The 17655-nt window shown below is 44.2% G+C and overlaps 1 protein-coding gene across 25 annotated transcripts in view; it reads right to left on the bottom strand.

The window, feature by feature from the left end:
* Nucleotides 1–11935, bottom strand: part of map2 (microtubule associated protein 2) — a 331665-nt gene extending 319730 nt beyond the window's left edge. For 9 of the 25 annotated variants that reach the window (XM_062961414.1, XM_062961399.1, XM_062961392.1 and 6 more), the window contains exon 1: nt 11778–11934. The gene's annotated coding sequence lies outside the window, so the exon portion shown is untranslated. Of the gene's footprint in view, nt 1–11777 lie in introns of all 25 variants that reach the window. The other 16 variants (XM_062961372.1, XM_062961363.1, XM_062961338.1 and 13 more) reach the window with 7 other exon arrangements.
* Nucleotides 11936–17655: the final 5720 nt, after the last annotated feature.

The following is a 17655-nucleotide window of genomic DNA, read 5'->3' on the forward strand; positions in this document are numbered from 1 at the left end:
ACCTTGGGAAGCTTTGTCCAGGGACCGTGACTCATTTGCTTCTCACGGGTTTGATTTGATTGTTGTGCACTCTCTTGCACCATGTGTTTTGACACTGGAGTCACACCTACCTTACTTCACTTACTGCTTTATTGCTTTAAAAGGTGTTCTGCCTTAAAAGCAAGAGGGGAAACCTAGTATGTCTTCAGTTTCATTTAATACCCCCATTCTCTAGGGGACTTTAATCTGCAGTTTAATTATATCAAATTTCATAGAATCATAGAGTTGGAAGAGACCTCATGAGCCATCCAGTCCAACTCCCTGCCAAGAAGCAGGAAAATTGCATTCAAAGCACCCCCAACAGATGGCCACCCAGCATCTGCTGAAAAGCCTCCAAAGAAGGAGCCTCCACCACACCCTGGGGCAGAGAGTTCCACTGCTGAACAGCTCTCACAGTGAGGAAGTTCTTTCTGATGTTCAGATGAAATCTCCTTTCCTGTAGTTTGAAGCCATTGCTCCACGTCCTAGTCTGCAGGGCAGCAGAAAACAAGCTTGCTCCTCCTCCCTATGACTTCCCCTCACATATTTATACATGGCCATCATGTCTCCTCTCAGCCTTCTCTTCTGCAGTCTAAACATGCCCAGTTCTTTAAGCCGCTCCTCATAGAGCTTGTTCTCCAGACCCTTGATCATTTTTAGCTATTGTTCCTATGTTATCGTGGGATCTTTCAGTTAGGAAGCTAGATTATAATTGTCTATATTTCAGGCACTGGAATTCTACGATGGATAAATTCTCCAACCTGAAAATGCCAACATTCAGCTATATGGAATCATGACACTCAAACTGATACAGCTACATAGTGTAGACACACCCAGTGTCTCTCTCATCCTGACTCAATCTCACTGAGTTACTATGAAGATTAAGTGACAAGAAGGAACATCGCACACGGCTCACCAAGGTCACTGAAGGAAAGGCAAGACAAACATAAGTTATGAAGGAAAAATTAGGCATTGACTAGAATCGCACTGCACGTGTCCTAGCATAAGATCACTTTCTACAACATATTGTGGACAAGTGTTTTCCAGTGCTGGCATCTTTGCATTACTAAACATTTCAAAACAAAAACACCCTTAATGTAGAAAGCTACACACATCTGAGCAAAGACTGAGCTATAAACTCCAGCATACTAAATTCCCATATGAAGAAAGCAGGTTTGGGAAGAGATAGACAGATGTCCAGCACCCAGAGATCAAAACACTGAAGTATCCTTTTTCTTACATTAAGAATTCAACGCACCTAGCTAAAGTCTCTTTCAAAAAAATGTGACCCACCATTCCATCTAGAGTTCAAAAACAGTATAGTCCAGAAAGGATGCAAGCATGTGGATTTGATGGATACAAAGGCATGAAACAGCAAAAGTCATCTATATATATAAAAGAGTGATGGCATCAGGGCAGCGGACAAAACAACAAAACTACAGCCCCCCCAACCTCGAAATTTGACAACACAACCCATCATCCACGGCTCTAGGTTGATACAAAAAAAAGAAAAGAAAAATAAAGTCCTAATTAGAGGGAAAGGAATAATTGTTTTTATCCAATTGCTGCCAGTTAGAGGGCTAAGCTCCACCCACTTGGTCTCCTAGCAACCTACTCAGTCCAGGGGACAGGCACAGTTAGGCCTCAGGCCTCTTCCACACTGCCTATAAGATACAGATTATCTGATTTGAACTGGATTATATGGCAGTGTAGACTCAAGGCCCTTCCACACAGCTATATTACCCATTTAGAATCTTATATTATCTGCTTTGAACTGGATTATCTTGAGTCCACACTGCCAGATAATTCACTTCAGTGTGCATTTTATACAGCTGTGTAGAAGGGGCAGTTCTAGGCAGATAATATACGATTACAAATATACAGTAGAGTCTCACTAATCCAACATAAACAGTGTCCTCTATCCTCACCACTTTCACAGTACACAAACAACCAAATGCATACTAAACATAAAGACAACTATACAACAGACATTCAATACCACCACTACCTCAACAATTTCTCTCCAACACCACCAGACAATGCCACAGCAATGCGTGGCTGGGCACAGCTAGTATTAATATATATCTTCATTCCACTCGCTTAGTGAATCAAAGAGTAAGTCAAAAATTATATAAACCATAGAAGAGGTTTGATGTCTAGGTCAGTGCCTCAACCTAGCAAATAGTAAATGTCCACAGAAGTCAATGGAACAAATGACTGTTCAATGTAAATTAGTGGAGAGCTCTGTGAAAAAAGGAAGAGTTGCACTGATATATCTGAGCTGTGTAGCTAGAGCATTCACCAAGTCATTTTTTCACTTTTTTAAAACAAGCAGGGCCATTAATAGCATCAGTATTTGCCACATTAGCACATGGAGGTAAAAGCAACAAGGGGATACACAATAAATACCAATTGGGTTCCGAACCACCATTGTTAGAACAATAAAACAGAATCAAGGATATTAATAGCAAATGCTAATGCGTGTTTACTCAGAACTCCGCCTCATTGTTCAAGGGAGTCATTCCCAAGCATGTATATATAGTCGTGGAATTATCTAATCAAATGGACCACTCGCCATAATTTTCGTACCTTGAAATTTCATTTCCATACATATTTCCTTGTCATACAAACAAACGAAGAACATAGTCTTTGCAGGGAAAGGCACAGAGAAAGTTCACTGCCTGAAAACATCATGAATAGTGCCAAGAATGCTTTTCTCTTCCTCAAATCTAAGAAAAGAACACAGAAATGTCGTGACCCTAAAATCCTTGCCGGGTTAGTACAGAGGGTCCTTATGCTGGAATTGTATATGGTCTTGTTATAATACAAACAAACAAGGATCCCTGCTAGTCCTACAGAGCAATTGGCTTCGTTTCATCTATGTAAAGACTTTCCCAGTGCTGAAAAATCCTCAAGAGATACTATGAGAGGAAATCTAGGAAGAAGGGGCACCACAACAGTTCCCAGCCAAGCCAATTTGGGAAGCAGAGGGAACAAAGAGGCAAAGCTTGCTCAAGTGTTCAGTATTAGCAATTGAAACTTTCCAGCCATCTGCAATACCTATCTCAGCCACCACCATCTGAATAACATTGAAACTCTTACATCTCTGAAGATTATGTCTGAAACATATTGGGGACATCATGGGGCACCCAGGAGTCTGTAGAGAAATGGTTTCTCATCTCAAGGTAAGGTAAAGGTTTTCAGCTGACATTAGTCGTTTCCGACTCTGGGGGATGGTGCTCATCTCCATTTCTAAGCTGAAGAGCCAGCATTGTCTGTAGATGCTTCCAAGTTCATGCAGCCAGCATGACTGCATGGAGTGCTGTTACCTTCCCACCAGAGCGGTACCTATTTATCTACTCACATTTGAATGTTTTCTAACTGATAGGTTTCAAAGTGCTAGGTTGGGGCTAACAGCAGGAGCTCACACCACTCCCTGGATTCGAACCACCAGTCTTTCAGTCAGCAAGTTCAGCAGCTCCGCAGTTTAACCCATTGCACCACCAGGGGCTTCATCTTAAGGTAGCTGTTTGAAATCCCCTTTCCCTACTTAAACAGGTCAACAATAACATAGGTGTTAATAATGTAATATTTAAGCAACATTTCCTCAAATGCTGCCTTTTTTACTTTTTTAAATTGACAATTTCCTACTAGGGGTGTGTAAATAAATCTTGATTTTTGAATCGTAAATCGTATCTAATGTGTACATTTTGTATATACAAACAGATATTAAGAAAGACAGGGGGGAGGGGACGCAAAAAACGTAAGAATCAAAACTCACCCAATACTTTTTCATTTGAATTCTGTAATGCTAGGAAGTCCGTTTCATTTTTAGCACAAGCAAGGCAAAGCCAAAAAGGCTGCCATTCCTCTTAAAATTAAAAAGAGAAAGGCTACCTCTCGTTATGAGGAGAGAAAATCAGCAGAGCGGGATGAGCTGAGTGAGCTAGAAAAGACACTGAGAGAGCAAAGAATTCTGGGAAATGTAGTTTGGGAAGGCAGGGAGCCCAATGGCAGAGAATTCAAAAGGCCCTGTTCAAAACTACATTTCCCAGAAGTCTGTTCAACATCAGAAAGCCTCAATAAGGACAGGAGAGATTTGTTGCTCTTAGCAGCAGCCAGAGTTCCAATAAATTTTGAATCTGCAAAGAAGATGGACTGATGCTACAATACAAGTAAGTAAATAAGTGTTGGGCTGGGAAGAAACCCTTACATTGAAATCCTATTGGTTAATATGAGACACATTTAATGAGATTGCTGTTGTGGCTTTTAAAAAATTTTGAAAACACTTTAGAAATTATTTTCCCCCACCCCCTAATTACGTAATGAGTATTGAAACATTTTTTTCATTGATCACACAGGTCTATTTCTTACGCTTCTTGGTTTTCAAATCTATTTAAATTTACTCAAAAGCACAAAAATCCACAGAACAGGTTTACCCTCTTGCTTTGAATCTATGAATATTTGACCTCCAGATGTTTTGGATTATAACTGCTATAATCCCTCACCATTGACCATATTAGACATAGCTTCTGGGGAGCTGAAATCTCAAATATCTGGAAAATCAAAGTTTATTTATTTTATTTTATTTATTTATTTATTTCCAACATTTATATCCCGCCCTTCTCACCCGAAGGGACTCAGGGCGGCGTACAAAATTGGCAACAATTCGATGCCTATACATAATTAAAACAGCTATAAAAATCCAATAAAACAATTAGAACAATATAAAAAATATAAAAACATATGATTAAAATCCATTCCTCCAAAATCCTCGTGCTGTAGCCGTAAATCAGTCCGGGTCGTCATTATCGTTTAATCTTCAAAAGCCTGGGCACATAGCCATGTTTTCAGGGCTTTTCTAAAACTCAAAAGGGTTGGGGCTTGCCGTATTTCTCTGGGGAGGGTGTTCCACAGCCGGGGAGCCACCACCGAGAAGGCCCTGTCCCTTGTCCCCACCAGCCGTGCCTGTGAGGCAGGCGGGACCGAGAGCAGGGCCTCTCCAGATGACCTTAGGGATCTTCCTGGCTCATAGGAGGAGATACGTTCGGACAAGTAGATTGGGCCAGAACCGTTTAGGGCTTTATAGGTCAAAACCAGCACTTTGAATTGGGCTCGGTAGCATATCGGCAGCCAGTGGAGCTGGCTAAGTAGGGAGGTGGTACGCTCCCTATAAGCCGCCCCAGTTATTAATCTGGCTGCCGCCCGTTGTACTAATTGGAGCTTCCGGGCCGTCTTCAAAGGCAACCCCACGTAGAGAGCGTTGCAGTAGTCCAAACGGGATGTAACCAGAGCGTGGACCACCGTGGCCAAGTCAGACCTCCCAAGGAACGGGCGCAGCTGGCGCACAAGTCTTAGTTGTGCAAAGGCTCCCCTGGCCACCGCCGAGACCTGGGGCTCCAGGCTCAGCGATGAGTCCAGGAGAACCCCCAGACTGCGAACCTGTGTCTTCAGGGGGAGTGCGACCCCGTCCAACACAGGCTGTAACCCTATTCCCTGTTCAGCCTTGCGACTGACCAGGAGGACCTCTGTCTTGTCTGGATTCAGTTTCAATTTGTTCGCCCTCATCCAGTCCGACACAGAGGCCAGACACCGGTTCAGGACCTGAACAGCCTCCTTAGTGACAGGTGGGAAGGAGTGACAGAGCTGGACATCATCTGCGTACAGATGACACCGAACCCCGAAACTCCTGATGATCTCTCCCAGCGGCTTCATGTATATGTTGAACAACATGGGGGACAGTACTGAACCCTGCGGGACCCCACAAGTCAATGGTTGTGGGGCCGAGCAGGTGTCCCCCAATGACACCATCTGGGAACGCCCCTCCAGGAAGGACCGGAGCCACTGCAAAACAGTACCTCCGAGACCCATCCCGGCAAGGCGCCCCAGAAGGATACCGTGATCGACGGTATCGAAGGCCGCTGAGAGGTCCAGCAGAACCAGCAGGGACACACTCCCCCTGTCCAGTTCCCGGCGTAGATCATCAACTAAGGCGACCAAGGCTGTCTCGGTACCATGCCCCGGCCTGAAACCAGACTGCGCCGGATCTAGAAAATCAGTGTCAACCAAGAATGCCTGGAGTTGTGCGGCCACCACACGTTCCACGACCTTGCCCAAAAAGGGGAGATTGGAAATAGGTCGATAGCTATCCAATTGAGTGGGGTCCAGTGATGGCTTCTTCAACAGCGGTTTGATCACAGCCAATTTAAGGCTCGCTGGAAATATGCCTTCCCGAAGGGAGGCATTCACCACCACCTTCACCCACTCGGCCAATCCCCCTCTGGCTTCTCTCACTAGCCAGGATGGGCAGGGGTCTAGGATGCATGTGGTAGCCCTCACCTCTCCAAGCACCTTGTCCACGTCCTCAGGCTGAACCAATTGAAACGAATCCATCAAAATAGGACAAGCAGGTGCTCTTGCTACATCCTCGGAGACTGCCGTTAATATGGTGTCAAAGCCAGAACGGATCAAAGCGACTTTGTCCGCAAAGAACCGAGCAAATGCTTCACAGCGGGCTGCCGAGTTGTCAGGGATCCCGTCTTGAGGGACGGGATATAACAAACCTCTGACAACTCGGGACAGCTCCGCCGGACGGTTCTTTGCAGACGCAATATTAGCTGCAAAGAAAATGTTCTTTGCAGCATCTATTGCCGCGGCATATGCCCTAAGATAGGAACACAGCCGTGTTCGGTTTGGCTCGCTTGGCTCCGAACGCCACACACCCTCTAGTCCCCTCACTCCTGACCAAATGAAACTATTGGCATATCTAGCCTAGCAAAATTTGCTCAAAGTAGCAAGAGCTTTCCAGTCTCGGGCAAATGAGGTTTTTCTGGCTTGCTAACTTAGGAAACAGAGCATGCCAACCCCAAACACCCCTATATAGGAAGGGCCCTATGAATTTGTTAGTTTCTCCATGTGATTCTAAGGTATGCTTCCCCTGAAGTTTTCATAGAGGTGCTTCAGAGAACTTAGCAAATTATCCTCTAGGAATCTTCAGGTTCTCTAATGCTATTATATGGTATGCTAGGACCAGATATACAGTAATCTAACTGAATTTGGTGCCATTCCTAGTTTCAGGAAACTATGGTCATTTCAGAGGCCTATCCCCTATGGACACAGTGGTCTTACTATAAAAATAACGACCCCCCGCCCCCAAATGAAGATGCTAAACTGTCTCTCAAGCTCCTTCCACACAGCTGTATAAAATCCACATTGAACTGGATTATATGGTAGTGTGGACTCAGATAATCCAGTTCAATGCAAATATTGTAGATTATCTGCCTTGATATTCTAGCTGTGTGGAAGGGCCCGCAGACTCTAGGACTCTTGGGGAGTGTAACTACTACACTTGTATGAGTAAAATAAGTAGCTGCTTCTCCTTTTTTTTTCTTTAGCGTAGGACTATTAGTCCAGAGTTGCAGGTTTTAGGCCATCCATTGCAGGCTTCCTGCTGATGGAGCAAAGGACATATATCATCTGTTTGGGGGAGACTGGCATCAAGCTCATTGCATTGACTTTCTCAAGGATGTGGATGGGAAAAATGGGTCAAGGAAAACTTCAAATCTGCTTTACAACTATTCGGGGATGGGAGATAGTGGGAAACCCATATCGACAAAGCAGAGGCATGAGTTCTTTCTTCCAGTATCTGAAAGGCAATTATGCACATCACGTCAAATCTCCTTTTAACAGAATGCTCCTCAGTTTAACAGCACAGCTGGCGATTAAATCTACCCTCTCCTCCACAGAAAAGCCCTTTGCTCTGTTGAGGCAGATGGCTTTGGACCAACACCCCCAACCCCCATTACACCCCAGCTTTGCATCCAATACCAATTGTGGGTGTGCTTGTGTGAACTCTCCTTTGACACGTGGCAAGTTTGCTGCTAATAATGTCATATCTGCAGAAGAGCGGAGAAAAATGAAACAAAGACCTGTCGCTAGCGAGGAAGTTGAAGACCATGTTTCCCTTGTGACTGTCCACACAGCCACTCATCTGCAGTGTTGGAAGGCTATGGTGGATGTATGTATTCTAGCTGCGTACACTGGGCAGTCATTCAGTAGCCTGATCACATGTAGTTACTTCAGCTGCATGCTTATGTTTTCAATCACACACCCTCAAGCCGTCACTTTGAGCCACAGAGGTAGACCACATCATATTGACTGTGTAAAATAGATTACTATAATCCGTTTGAGCACAATAGATTCCAAACCACAGCTGGGGATCAATTTATGTTGAGGCTTTGCTGTTTGCTCTGGAACGGTTAATTCCCACATGTCTGCTTGGAGGGAGATTAGGAATTTAACCATAAAATATGCTTAGAAAACATCTCCGTGAGGGATAGGATCTTTACAGTTAGTTTTAAAAATAAAATTAAATAAACCTTACAGGTGAGATTTTTATCAGGCCCACAAATCTCACAAAGAAGGTTGTGGACATGCTACACTGCTGCAATGATCCCATTCTGTTGGGATCACAACCATGAACCTAACATATATCACATTTTCCAAACCATAATAAGCACACTGTACGTATGTCTTCTAAGAAAGTACTGGAAATGAGAATGTGCACCGCTTCCAGAAGGTCTGCGCAAAATCTCCTTAAGATCTTGATCCAAATCACACAGAAAATATCTCCATAGTGATCCTCTCAGCTTTTCCTGAGCCCTCTTTGTCAGCGAGGTCTGACTGAAAGGGTTCATTGGCACAATCTATGCTGAAATAATGTCACTTCTTTGCGGGAAAAAACCCTATACTGCTGGATCTCAATTAATGCTAGAGCTTTCATGACATGGCAGCTTGGAAATGCAAAGAGCCTGTTGCAACTATTTTACATCAGACAAGGGTGACGCCCATGACACCCAGCTTTTAGGAAGAGAGACTGTGTCATAGGGAGTGATGAATTCATATCAACACCCATGCCAAAGCAAAACTGCTTTCTCAGCACATTCTCTCCAGTTCCAAGACTTCGATCACATCTTCCTTCAGAGGAGACGAGAAAAAGCAATAGAAAACCTATCAATAACTGCAGCCCGCCCTCCCTCCCCCAATACCACATGGTGTCAGCTGCAGTAGTCTAGACACCCAAATTGGCATGGGTGGAAAAACAAAGCCCCAAATGTTAGTGGGGAAACTGAATATCGGATTTTTTAAATTAAAAAATAATAACTTGTCTAAAGAAACACAGAGACACATACACACACAATTTCTTTCCGCACCAATATTTTGTGCGAGTGAGAGTAACAGAGAGAAAAATCACATACAATAAAAGAGAGAAAGACAAGCTGGGAGGGAAAAAAGGAGGAAAGGCGTGCCATTTACCTGGAAGAAGAGAAGGGAAAATGAAACTAGTGTGATCAATTACAAAACTGGCTTTTCTGACTACCATGCGTGAACAGCTTTCTCGGGGAGTGAGCAAAAAGCAATTAATGCCAATGGCATCCAAATGCTGAGAGCCTCCTCCTTCGAGAAAAAGAGATTAACACACATGAGTGTGTCTTAGTGGAAGGGCAGGTGACAGTGGGAGGGTTGTTTTTGACAGGTAGAGGAAAAGAGAGGCGAAGACAAGGAGATGGGGTGCCTCAGCCAGGTAGAAAAAAAGGAAGGCTTCTTCGTCCAACCCAAGCGGGCACGCCCCCTCCTTTCCCAAAACCTCATCTCCATCCCAGCTGCCTGCGTTTCAATGCCTGGGTGTGATCAGCATGCCAAACCTGTATGCTGGCAAGTCCCTCATTGTCGGAAGAGCGTCCCTGCCCAGACACAAAAGGGCTGTACCAGACGACTGCACCAGCCCAGCAAGGGGAGGGCTTGGGATTTGGGCACCATCTACCTGCCGCAGCCCAGGCATGGGTGGCTTTGCATAATGTTGGGCTTGGATCAAAAGGCTTTGTTCTCCAGTGTCTCACTGCGGTTGCACACACAGACACACATCTATTTCCTTGTGGCAGAGTCTCTCAGTACAAAGGGAAATAACAGAGTGTGTGTGCCCCTATTTATTGACACATCTCTCCATTTGCTCCAGTCATGCTGCCGGGCATCCTCACTACTAATCCCTCAGTACACAAAGCTGTTTCTGTAGGCTGAAGTTACATTTGGAAGGGCTTTTGTGACCCTGAAAGGGAGGCTGGTTATCCTAGAATGAATTCATGAAGCTCAGCTCCACATACCTAAAAAAAATTTTGAGAAAGCACCACCACCTTCAACATCATTCAAAAAAAGATGAGGAAGGCATCAAAACCATTACCTTCATGAAACTCATTCTTTTTTTGACCAGACCAATATTTCTTTACGAAGCCTGTGAACTGGACTCTCTCCCACTTGTGGTGGGGAAGGAAGGGTGGCATCTATTGAAAATCTGCTGAACCTCTTTCCCCATTTTCCTGAAATGTCCAGCCTTAGACAAAAGAGAAAGGTGGGGTGGTACTGAGATGAAGAAGATGCTGCAGGATCGCGCCTCTGGGGTCTTTTGAGTTAGGCAGGAGAAAAAGGAAAGACTGAAAATTACCTTTCGCCTTTTCAGTTTGGGCTGGGAAAAACCCTTGGTAGAGCTCTGAGGAAACACGGCTGGCACTCCATCGATATTACAGCAGCCATAACACGAGAGAGACAACTATATCACATACCAAGGGCCCTTCTACACAGCCATATAACCCAGAATATCAAGGCAGATAATCCACAATATCTGCTTTGAACTGGAATATCTACCATATAATCCAGTTCAATGTGGATTTTAGACAGCTCTGTGGAAAGGGCCCTATATATACAGGGTGTTTGAAAAAGAACTCCCTAGTTTTAATGTGTTTTAACTTAAAACTAGGGAGTTCTCTTTCAAACACCCTGTATATTTCTCTTCTTTGCAACCAACCACTAGCACCCAAAGCATGAATTTCTCTTGGCTCCCAAGGTCCCTTCCACACAGCTGAGTAAAATGCCACATTATCTGCTTTGAATAAATGGCAGTGTGGACTCAGATATTGCAGTTCAAAGCAGATATTGTGGATTATTCTGCCTTGATATTCTAGGTTACACAGCTGTGTGGAAGGGCCCCAAGTTACCGTTTAGTCTTGACAAGTATTCAGATCGAAACTGTGTGCGATTGAGCTACTACGAAGCTTGAACAGCTCCTAGCTCTACAGCTTCCCACCTTCTCAAATATCACCCAGGGCTTTGCCGTGTTTCCTGCGGCGCTGTCTCAGTTCCATGCCAGCAAAGAAACGGGCACTGGATTTATTATGATCTATGATGCCTGTTATACTAGGATGTATACACCCAGATGCCAGTCCGCTTGCCCTTTCCAGGCTTTGTCTGCATGCGCCTTCAAGCTGCCTGTTGGTGGATGGCACAACCCCATGGATTTCAGTGGGTTTTTCAGGCCAGGAAGACTCAGGGCCCTTCTACACAACCATATAACCCAAATATCAAGGCAGTGAATCTCACAATATTTGCTTTGAACTGGGTTATCTGAGTCCACACTGCCATATATTCCAGTTCAAAGCAGAACATGTGGGATTTTATTCATCTATGTGGAAGGGGGCCTCAAAGAAGTGGCGTTGCCAGCTCCTGCAGCGTTCTTTGGGCAGGATTCGCCTCCCCGCCCCCCTCAGAGAAGACAAGCAACAACGACCTCTTGCATCTGTTCTCCTCACAGGAGGACACTTGATCCTTTGCTGATAAGAGAAGCAAGGCGGCACACACACAAAGGGATGCGGTTGGAGAAGGACGGAAGAGAGCAACACCTGTGGAGGGAAGCAGGAAGAAGCTCTTACCGAGAGTGCTGCTGCTCCTGCTGCTCCTTCCGCTCCTTCCTCCCGCCGCTGCAGACAAAACCTGCTGCAGCCGCGGAGCGCGCCCACCGCCTGCCAACACAGAGAGAGAGACAGGAACAGAGAGAGAGAGAAAGCCAAGGAGGGAGAGATGCCTGACTGACTCTGCGCCGCCGCCTCCCGCTCTGCCGGCACGCCCCCCGCCCCACCTCTCGCTGCAGCAGCAGCAGCAGCAGCGCCACTAGGGGGCGCCAAAGAGCAAGCAGGCAGGCAGGGATGGGGTGATAAGGAAGCGGTGTGCGAATGAGGGAAGGCAGCCCTTTGAAACCCTCCAGAGCAGTGGTTCTCAGCCTGTGGGTCCCCAAATGTTTTGGCCTCCAACCCCCAGAAATCCTAACAGCTGCTAAACTGGCTGAGATTTCTGGGAGTTGTAGGCCAAAACACATGGGGACCCACAGGTTGAGAACCACTGCTGCAGAGAGAGAGACCCCCAAGGGCATCTAGTCCAACCCCCTTCAGCCAGGAGAAAGACACGACCAAAGCCTTCCCAGCAGACAGATAGACATCCTCAATGTCAGAATGTCTCTTGAGACTCCACAGAGGGCATCAAGATTAATAACTGGGGCAGCTTACAGGGAGCGTACAACCCCCCCTGCTAAGCCAGCTCCACTGGCTGTTGATATGCTACCGAGCCCAATTTAAAGTGCTGATTTTGACCTACAAAGCCCTAACCGGTTCTGGTCCAACTTACCTGTCCGAACGCATCTCCTATGAGCCCACGAGAACCTTAAGATCATCCGGGGAGGCCTTGCTCTCGATTCCACCTGCCTCACAAGCGCGGCTGGTGGGGAAGAGACAGGGCCTTCTCGGTGGTGGCTCCTCAGCTATGGAACTCCCTCCCCAGTGACATCCGACAGGCTCCATCCCTTCTGGGATTTAGAAAGAAGTTGAAGACCTGGCTATGCGCGCAAGCGTTTAATGAATGAACTCAGTTAGCATTGACATGGATTGGATTAAGGCTTTTGCACAAGGTCTGATGGATGATTGGCATATATATTCGGTGTTGCACTGTGTTAAATCTTTTATATATTGTATTTTACTATGTTATTTAACTATTTTAACTGTTTTATTCTTATTTTATTGTATTATGATGTACTGGTAGTGATCCTGCCAGTTGTGTAAGTCACCCTGAGTCCCCTCGGGGAGAAGGGCAGGGTAGAAATATCGGAAATAAATAAATAATAAATAAGTCCAGCCCCGTTCAGCCAGGAGGAAGGGTCAATCCAAGCCTTCCCAATAGACAACCTCAATGTCAAAATCTCTTCTGAGAAGGACACTGACCTGCGAGAGACCCCCAAAGGGCATCTAGACCAACTCCTTTCAACCAGGAGGAAGGCACAATTAAAGCCTTCCCAACAGACAGACATCCAGCCTCAATGTCAAAATCTCTCCTGAGAAGGAGACTCCACAGAGGGCACCTAGTCCAGCCCCCTTCAGCCAGGAGGAAGGCACAGTTCAAGCCTTCCCAACAGACAGCTTAAATGTCTAGATTTGTTCTGAGAAGGAGACTCCACTGCAAGAGACCTCCAAAAGGCATCTAGTCCAATTCTTTTCAGCCAGGAGGAAGGCACAATAAAAGCCTTCCCAACAGACAACCAACCAGCCTTGATGTCAAAATCACTCCTGAGAAGGAGACTCCACAGAGTCCTGCCCCCTTCAGCCAGGAGGAAGATGCAATCAAAGACTCACAACCTCTGAGGATGCCTGCCATAGATGTGGTCAAAACGACAGGAGATGATACTTTTGAAACATGGCCATACAGCCCGGAAAACACACAACAACCCAATCAAAGACTTCCCAAAGACAAACAGTCTGTCTATTGAATTTCTCCTGAGGAGACTCCACAGAGGGTATCTAGTCCGGCCCCTTCAGCCAGGAGGAAGATACAACCAAAGCCTTCCCAACATACAGCCTCGATGTTGCAATCTCTTCTGAGAAGGAGACTCTACTGCAAGAGACCTTAAAGGGCATTTAGTCCAACTCCCTTCAGCCAGGAGGAAGGCACAATCAAAGCCTTCCCAACAAACATCAAGTCCAACCCCTTACAGGCAGGAAGAAGACACAGTCAAAGCCTTGCCAACAGACAGAGAGCCAGCTTCAATGTCAAAAACTCTTCTGATAAGGAGACTGCACTGGGAGAAAACCCCAAAGGGCATCTAGTCCAACCCCCTTTCAGCAAGGAGGAAGACACAGTTAAAACCTTACCAACAGACAGACAGACAGCCTCAATGTAAAAAGCTTTCCTGATAAGAAGGCTCTACAGGGAGAGACCCCCTTTAACCAGGCAGGAACACACAATTAAAGCTCCCCCGACAGATGGCCTTGTTGACTGTTTAAAAACCTCCAAAGACGTTTAATCACTACAGAAGTGGTGCGCTGGTGCTGTTCAAGTGTAGGTACTGTTCTAACTTTTATAATTGGCACAATTTCTTGATTGGATTAAAGTCATTACCACTACAATGGATAAGCGTCTCATTAAGGAAAGAAAATCTGTTGACAGTGATGTTTGTGATGAACCACATGGAGCTGCTCTAGAGGAAACTACACAGGGAATCAACTGCAGTATATAAGAAGCATAAAAGGGAAAAATTCCAAACCTTCTTTATTTATATGAAACTGAGATATGTACTGTATGAAAATCTTATAAGGGGTTGGTTTAACCTTCGGTTTGCTAGTAAAACTGAATGGCCGTGTTGCAAAAGGGGGCATGTCTAAGAAGCATGTCCACAACTTGAAAAGTATGGAAAGCTCTGGTATAAGAGGTGCGCAGCCAGATAATAATAATAATAATAATAATAATAATAATAATAATAATAATAATAGCTTTATTTATATCTAACTGTAGGGACTCAAGTCTAATAACAATTTAAAACAAACCAAAAACAAAAAAAATTAAAAACAAGTTAATATTGGTGTGTGAATATAAAGTTAAAATAAAATTAAAATAAAATAAATCCAATTAAGTAGGAGAACGTCCTCCCCAGATCATTGTAGATATCTGACAGGTTTGTAGAGAGAGAGATGGTCCCCAAATACAACCACCAAAATTCCCAGCATCAGGTGTATTGGGAGCAATTCCTAGAACTGGAAACAGGGAGAAGCAGTATGGCCCTTGGGGGAGCACAGTGCTGCTTTGTCCTGCTTTACAAGGTGTGTAGCCAAGCATTCCAGTTCCTTGGCCAGATATTTGTATCACCCAGTAGGTTTTGAAGCAGGATTTGCAAAGAGTAATTTGAATGTGTTGAGACTGCACATCTCTGCTACATCACACATCTTTTTTAAAAAGGTGTTGTTTTGCAAAAAGGCATCACAGAGTAAGCAGCGTGTTAACAGTACATTGGGAAGTGTTAAGCACCTAGGATGCCACTTGGTTAGCACAAAAAAAACCCAGAAAAATAGGATTTAAATTCTTTCCCAGTTTTTAAACATGATTGGAATAATTTCAAACTTGGAATTTACAGAAGAAAAAACAAATTAATAAAATTTGATCTCGTTTAGGCATAGTACTAGATTTTTAATAACAAGTGAATCATAAGACTCCTCGCCTTCTCCCTTCTGGCTCATACTAACTCATGTGTTTACAAAGTCAAGGCCAAGACCATAAACCTCCACCTGCAGTGTCTATGTGTTCATTGACATACCTCCATATTAGCGATTGGGAAAAATCATTCCCAAGACATGTGCCAGATAGCATGGGTAACTGAGGGATTAAATTACTCAGTACATGGAGAAATTGGACCAGAATGACATTTCATTTCTGATCAGCAGGAAAGCAAAATGTCTGAAAAAAAAGTGTCACCAAAAGATAAGGAAAGGAATCTTAGCTATAAAAAGTAGAGATCATAATGTATTTAAAAACACAAAGTTAAAAACTTGGCATTATACTAAATTTCCTTTGACCAGAGAAGGCTGGCCACTTGGAGTGTCTCTGGTGTCACTGTGAAAAGGTCTTCCATCGTGCATGTGTCAGGGCTCGTTACATTGTAGTAAGTGGTCTGTGGTTTGCTCTTCTCCACACTTGCATGTCGTGGACTCCACTTTGTAGCCCCATTTCCTAAGATTGGCTCTGCATCTCATGGTGCCAGAGTGCAGTCTGTTCAGCGCCTTCCAAGTCACAGAGTCTTCTGTATGCTCAGGAGGGAGTTTCTCATCCTATATCAGCCACTGGTTCTGGGTTTTAGCCTGCCATTTTTGGACTCTTGCTTGCTGCGGTGTTCCTGGGAGTATCTCTGTGGATCTTAGGAAGCTGTTTCTTGATTTAAAGCAGTGGCTTGTTGGCTGATATCTGAAGGGAGGATGGGCTGGAGATGTCAATGCTTTGGTCCTTTCATTACAGGCTGCTACTTCCTGACAAATGTCAGGTGGTGCGATACATTAAGGGACACATCCACTGTTTTAAAGTGGTGAGATGTATTCCACACTGGGCATGCGTATTCAGCAGCAGAGTAGCAAAGCACAAGGGCAGATGTCTTCACTGTATCTGGTTGTAACCCCCAGGTTGTGCCAGTCAGCTTTTGTATGATATTATTTCTATTTTCTTTCAGGCACAAAATGATTTAAAATATTGTTTATAAAAATACCTTCAGATTCTGTGTATAAGATGTATACGAAAAAAATGCCTTTAGACTTGGATCCCATTTCCAAAACATCACAGTATGTATGTATGTATGTATGTATGTACGTATGTACAGTAAATGCAAAAATTGATATTCTAAAATATGGGAGGGAAATCAAAAATACTTCTAGTGCTAATGATTTCAGATTAAGGGGAATAAACCTGTACTTCAAAACAACATGTAAAAAAAACCCAATTCAATTAGATTAAAGCCATATTTAACAACATAACAAATTAAGGTATCTTAAAAGGTTAACTCAGTTTAAATCTGTATACATATATATTTTGGAAAAAACTCAGCAAGGCCGCCAAAAGCCATGTTTTAGTTTGGTACCAGAATGAAACCAACATTGGGGCCAGCGAGACATCCAAGGGGAGAGCATTCCATGTACAAGATGCCACAGCAGAAGAGACCCATTAAGATTTAAAATATCCTTACCAGGATTGATATAAATGTTGACTTATATTAGAACTAGCAATTGAGATTTAGAAATTGTCTAACCTCTACACCTTTGAAAAAATCTGTTTTCCCCTTATTAGTGCTGTACACATCATACACATGAGATTGTCATAACCAGCCAGACATTTCCCTGTTGAACACATCTCAGTGTAAGGGGGCAGTTCACATCACCAATCTTTCTAAGCACAATGGTAAACCCGGCACTGGCCCCACTATCAAGTTATGAACAAGATAGGTTCTGTAGGATTGTTCTTAAGTTGAATTTGTATGCAAGTCGGAACAGGTACATTTTAAAACTGTAACTCCATGCATATATATTAGCTTTCGATAACATAGGGAAGGGTTAACACCTCTGTGATGTTTATTTTGCTGCCTGTGCCCCTGTTCAGAAGATTTCACCTCATTTCCTGTCCCTTTGGTGATTGGATTTTGAAAAATTTGGCTTGTCATGGAAACAAGGATTGGTGAGAAAGCTTCTCCCATGATAACTCTTCCAGGAGTGAATTTCCCTTCTCATGGGCAGATTTCTTCTCACTTCTAGTTGTTTTACCCCACTTTTTTAAAACTAAAAAATGATGCTTGTAACTCAGGGACTTCCTGTACTGATATACAAGTATCACCACAGAGAGAATTTCTTTAAACTATTATTGCCACCCCAGCAAAAAATTGAAACGCAGACTGGAAACCAACCACGTCCTTGGTAGGAATGGCCAGGTTATCACCTGGCTCGGGTCACCTTCCATCAC

Source organism: Anolis carolinensis, chromosome 1, assembly GCF_035594765.1.
Source record: "Anolis carolinensis isolate JA03-04 chromosome 1, rAnoCar3.1.pri, whole genome shotgun sequence".
NCBI classification, from domain to species: Eukaryota; Metazoa; Chordata; class Lepidosauria; order Squamata; family Dactyloidae; genus Anolis; species Anolis carolinensis.